Raw genomic sequence first — 5,589 nt, forward strand, 5'->3', positions numbered from 1 at the left:
GATTTGAAAGTACAAGTAAGACCTTTTTTATGAAGAATCTTCGAGATTTTGTTGGAGATACCTTCAATATAAGGGAGAGAGGCTACATGGGTGTCACAAGGGGGCAGGTCTCTACATGGGTGTCACGGGGGGACAGTTCTCTTGGTTTAGAGAGGAAACAAGCTCAAGCTTGATTGAAAGCTCTCTTGATTTGCTTACTTTTGTAACCATTTAATTTGAAAACCTGAATGAAGTGGGAAATTTCTTGGTCAAGGTTCTCAGGATCACAAATACAGAAAGCTCTAGTGGCTAAGGTTTTGAGGATACCAACTTTTTGGGCCAGGTGATGATGGGAAGAAGAATGAAGGTAAAGGTTAGTGTGGGTAGATTTGCGGAAGACACGATGAGCTAGGGATCCATTAGGCTTTCTGATGAGCAAAATATCAAGGAAGGGGAGTTGGTTATCGGTTTCAAGCTCCTTGGTGAAGGCAATGCTATGGGCTATGTTGTTAAGATGAGCATGGAATTCCTCAAGCTTTTCGAGACCTTGAGCCCAACAAACATTAGTGTCATCTACATAACGTTTCCACCACTTGGGCTTGAGGGGAAAGGAATGGAGGGGAATTTCTTCAAAATAATCCATGTAAAGGTTGGCTATGATAGGAGAGAGAGGGGAACCCATTGCAACTTATGCTTATAGATAACGTTATGGAACGTGAAAAAAGTGGATCTAAGGCATAACTCCACTAGAGAGGCCACTTAATGATTAGTCTTGCGTCTAACTAACTCAATGGAATCAGGAATAGGGACTATTAAATGATTAGTCTTGCGTCTTGTTGTGACCTAATCACACATCACCCCATCCCAGATAGGGACCCCCTAACTTTTAGGCCCTTTTGGTCGTTTGGTCTTGGTTTTTTGTGGGTTTTAGTGGCAGTCTCGTCGGTCTCTCTGCTTTGTAGGTGTTCGAGGATCATTTTGATTTAATTTGCTTTTCGTTTGAGCGAGTTTGGTGAAGTCTAGGGTCTGTTTTGTCTTTTTTAGGGTTTTTGCCTTTTGTCCTAGATTTTAGGGGTCTTTGTTAGGTTTTGGAAAAACTGAACATACGACTGGAATCAAGACCCTTCAAAGAACCTCCCAGTACAATTTGAGCCAAAACGGAGCAACTTTCTATTTTTAGAAAGTTCCTATTTTTTTAGGGATTTTACTGAGTCCCGAAATGTCATCATTGTACCAAAAATCAAACTTTCTATTTTTAGTAAGTTTCTATTTATGTGTCTTGTTTAGGGATCTAACGCTGATACTTTAAAGGTTTCTATTTTTGGAGGGTTTGTTCTGACAGGACCATTCGGGCAAGGTGACAAAGGTCAGGGATTTGCAACTACTTCTAATTTCGGAAACTCAAAAAGCAAACAGAGAGAGCAAGAAAATGGTTGAGTGCTGGAAGCCCATTCCTGAATTGGAAAGCTCATGAAATTTGTCTAAGTCTGGGAAATCACCCCAAATTCTTATATGGTGGCCTGATCCAGAAGAAACTCAAAAACTCCATCCAAGTTCAGAAGAGGCGTGAAATGTTGAAATTCCTCATCTAAGGCAAAATTTTGCCCCAGGCCAAGGACATACACCAAAATGAAGGGGTCATGGAGGATTCATAATTTAATGAATTCCTCCTCCACAGAGAAATTTCGCCCAAATCCTCAGTTGGGCGCCAAAATGAAGGGGTCATGGAGGATTCACAATTTAATGAATTCCTCCTCCACAGAGAAATTCTGCCCAAATCCTCAGCTGGGTGCCAAAATGAAGGGGTCATGGAGGATTCACAATTTAATGAATTCCTCCTCCACAGAGAAATTCCATCCAAATCCTCAGTTGGGCGCCAAAATGGAGGGGTCATGGAGGATTCGACATTTGATGAAATTCCTCCTCCACAGTGAAATTCCGACCAAACACTCAACAAGGCGCCAAAATGGAGGGGTCATGGAGGATTCAGCGTTTGATGAAATTCCTCCTCCACGGTGAAATTCCACCCAAGGCATGGTGAAGGCGCCAAAACAAGGAAGTGATGGAAGATTCCAAACAAAGTGTGAATTCCTCTGCACATGGAAATAGCACCCTAGACTAATTGAAAGCGCCAAAATGAGGGGTGCTTGGAGGCATGGAAAATGATCAAATTCCAAGACATGGTGAATTCCATGCTTAAGCTTGAAAATTGAAAATTTATCTAAGGCATGAAAGTCAAAGGGTCAAGGAGGAATGAAAAGCAAAAAAATCCCCTTGAGAAATTTTTTGAAATTTCCATTTTTAGACACCAAACCTAATCGAAACCTGGAAAGTTTTGCAGATTTGAACTCGTGAGATAATTCTCTATCTCCTGGACCCGGGTCTTAAATTTTAGGAAAATTCCTTAAAAATAGGAAATGTTGCAAATGGTCAAAAAGCTCCTTGCAAATGTGACGAATTCAAAGAGCACAAAAAAATTCCTTCCTCGAGAAAGAATTACGTCCAAGAAGAAGAAATTCTGACAAAAAAAATTGACTAAGTGATGGAAATTCCTTCCTTCATGACATAGTTCTTGGAAATCATAAAAATTGGCTAAGGCATGAAGAATTTCCTTCCTCAGAGGTAAGGAACAAACTTCTTTTCAAAGGAGAATTCCTTCACAACATGAATTCCATGTCGGGATGAATTGAAGGTGGAAAAACAATTTCTTGTCAAGGAAGGAATCAGCGATGAACTGAACAAGAAATTTCCCCCAAGAAAATTTTTTAAGAATTCATTCTCGGGCATCAAATCACATCCAAATTGTAAATTTTTTACAGATTTGGATTCGTAGGAGAATTTTCTCTCCTAGACCATGGAACCCTAATTTAAAAATTTTCCTAAAAAATAGGAAATGTGCAGAATTGATGAAAAACCTTCTTCAAGCAAGGACATTTGAAGAGACTTCAAGAAAATTCTTCTTGAATCAAATTTTCTCTCTTCAACAATTCAAGATGTGCAGGAGCGGATATACGACAACAAGGTCCACTTGCATGGCGAGGATCTATTGAACGCATGGCAGTATGGTGGCACAATCATTACCGAAAGATTTGATCAAATGGCGACCCGATCATTGCATGTTGAATTTATGACAGATTCTTTTTGCATATAGCTGCCGCATGTGGAAATGATGGAGCATTTATGACATAATGGGGTGATTTTTGCATGGATGAATATTCAACGCATGTTAGGTGAATTTGAAAGAGGTGGTGCATTTAATGCGCAATGGATGCTATTTTGGGTACTTTTGAATTAATTTTATATGGGCATGATGGGTTATTAAGGTTTGCATGTAATCATGGCCTGAGGCTTATATAAAGGGGTGACCCCCCTCATTTGTATGGAGGAGAGATTATTATCTGAGATTGTTGCATCGAGATTGTTGAAGTAGCTAACTTAATACATTGTTCGATTTTGATGGTGTATTCTTGTTCTATTTGAGCAATCTGCATGGTCTTGCTCTCTTCAATTAGATTAGATTTGCTTACATGCTATTAGGAGAACCGGATTTGATAGGAGTACTTGTTGCAGAATCCGAGCTCATATTTTTGGTGTGCAACTCATTGTTGTATACCATGCAAAGTTAGTTTGAGCCTTTTGTTAATGAGTGTATGCTTAACTTCGATCATCAGTGAAGATTGTTCGATCCGATGGTCCATATTGGTGATCTGAAAAACATCTACACACCCTTTGAAGATTGCACCGCCTTCGCGTAGTTGTGCTTTGCTAGCAAAGCGAAGCGTGGTTTGATTTTGCATGAGTGATCCCATCTCCTATTCTTTAGATTAGATTAGCTTTAGCATAATTCTCTATACCCTACTCTCATTTACTTTCTGCATAATTCGAAAATCCAAAACTAGGGCTTTCATTGCAAATCATCCGTATAGAAATCCTCGAGCTTGCATGAGTTTATCACCTTCTCCAATTGAACACACGTAAGGCCCCTTGGGTTAACAACAAACCCATCAAACAACTAAGTCACATCCATGCACTGGAGAAACCTTGGAATTAGTCGTTTGAACTTTATGCAATCTTAGCATGCGGACTAATTTTGATCAAGAGAGGGTAAGATGACTGTTGGTAACTTTATTCTGTGTTTGACGCTAGCAAAAAAACACGTCAACACGTCTTATGTGTTTCCAATAAAAAATAATAAGGAGCATACACTAGCAAAAAAACACATCAACATGTCTTATGTGTTTCCAATAAAAAATAATGAGCATAAATTGTAAGTTAAAGCTAAACCTGTAAAGAGGGAGGGATGGACTTCCATAAAGAACTATATTTTTTGGTATTGATTAAAGCAGCAGAGTACACCACTGGGGTGTCTCGTCCTCATCCCTCAAGGTATTTGAATACATAAGCTTGGGTACTCCACACTCACACGTGCATAAAACAATAATTTTACAATTAAATCTATCTCTATATATATTGTATTTGACATGATAACAAAAATAAATAAAAAGAATTCCCCTTTATATATTGAATATTTCAACAGTTTTTTAATAGTGTCTACTTTTGCCCCAAGTTTTTCCCAGTTATATCCAAAGTAATTGAATTCCATTCATTCTTTTGGTTTGCCTAGTCAATTTTGAGTTCAAGTAATGCAGCCATGGATTATGATCTCTCCTGTTACAGGTTGAAAATGGCTTCTAATGTGTTATATACATGGAATTACCACAATTAACATGAATATAATATCGGCCCTGCCCTAAATGCAGCTAATGACAAAATATAACCTACAATAAATTGCTACAATTCAACATTCAATATACACCAGAAGCTGGGAAACAGAAATCACAAGTAAATTCAGTTTAGCTCTTTGCACTAAGATGCTTAATCCTACGCAACAACAATGAAGGTATGAAACTATGATCAACTGATATGCTAAAATAACTTTTCTGTTTTCTTTGCATGATATATGAACTTCTTTGGATAGCTAGTAATCTGTGTTGGAATTTGAAGTTTTCTCGTATATGTGATGTCAAGCTTAAACAGAGCTAGAAGCTTATAATATCATTTTCCCAAAATAGCATAAACAAGTGAAAATGAAACCATCAAATACATGGAATGCCTTTTTGCCTTGTGAAATGCAATTTCAAAAACCTAATCATTAAACATTTAATATACATAGAATTATATATGGGAAATTAAATGGTATTTGCTTCCAATTTGCCTCAAAAGAAGTTGCAAAGATAAATATGAACCTGTATAAATTAAAACATCTGCTTTGCATATTTGGGTTTAACCTGAATGCATTTGTGAGGTCAAATAAAAACCAGCACATCTAATATAGCACCATAGTGTGTGACTTAGTGCTATTCATGGGAGTTTGAAAGAGATGCAAGTTTTGTTAAATGGGTCAGTGATTTCACTCCAAACCTGTATATCATTTAGCCTGAACAATAAAGATCAATTAATACAACCTTACCATGCTACTTGTATGCAACATAGAAGGATAACAATTTCTTTTAAATCTCTTCGAGAATTAAAAAGTAACAGGAACAACAATGAAAAACTGCATTCTATGCCAAGTCAAATCACCGAAGTCTTAAGTTTTTCAAGCAGGCA

The sequence above is a fragment of the Cryptomeria japonica genome, chromosome 2 (assembly GCF_030272615.1).
Source record: "Cryptomeria japonica chromosome 2, Sugi_1.0, whole genome shotgun sequence".
Taxonomy (NCBI): domain Eukaryota; kingdom Viridiplantae; phylum Streptophyta; class Pinopsida; order Cupressales; family Cupressaceae; genus Cryptomeria; species Cryptomeria japonica.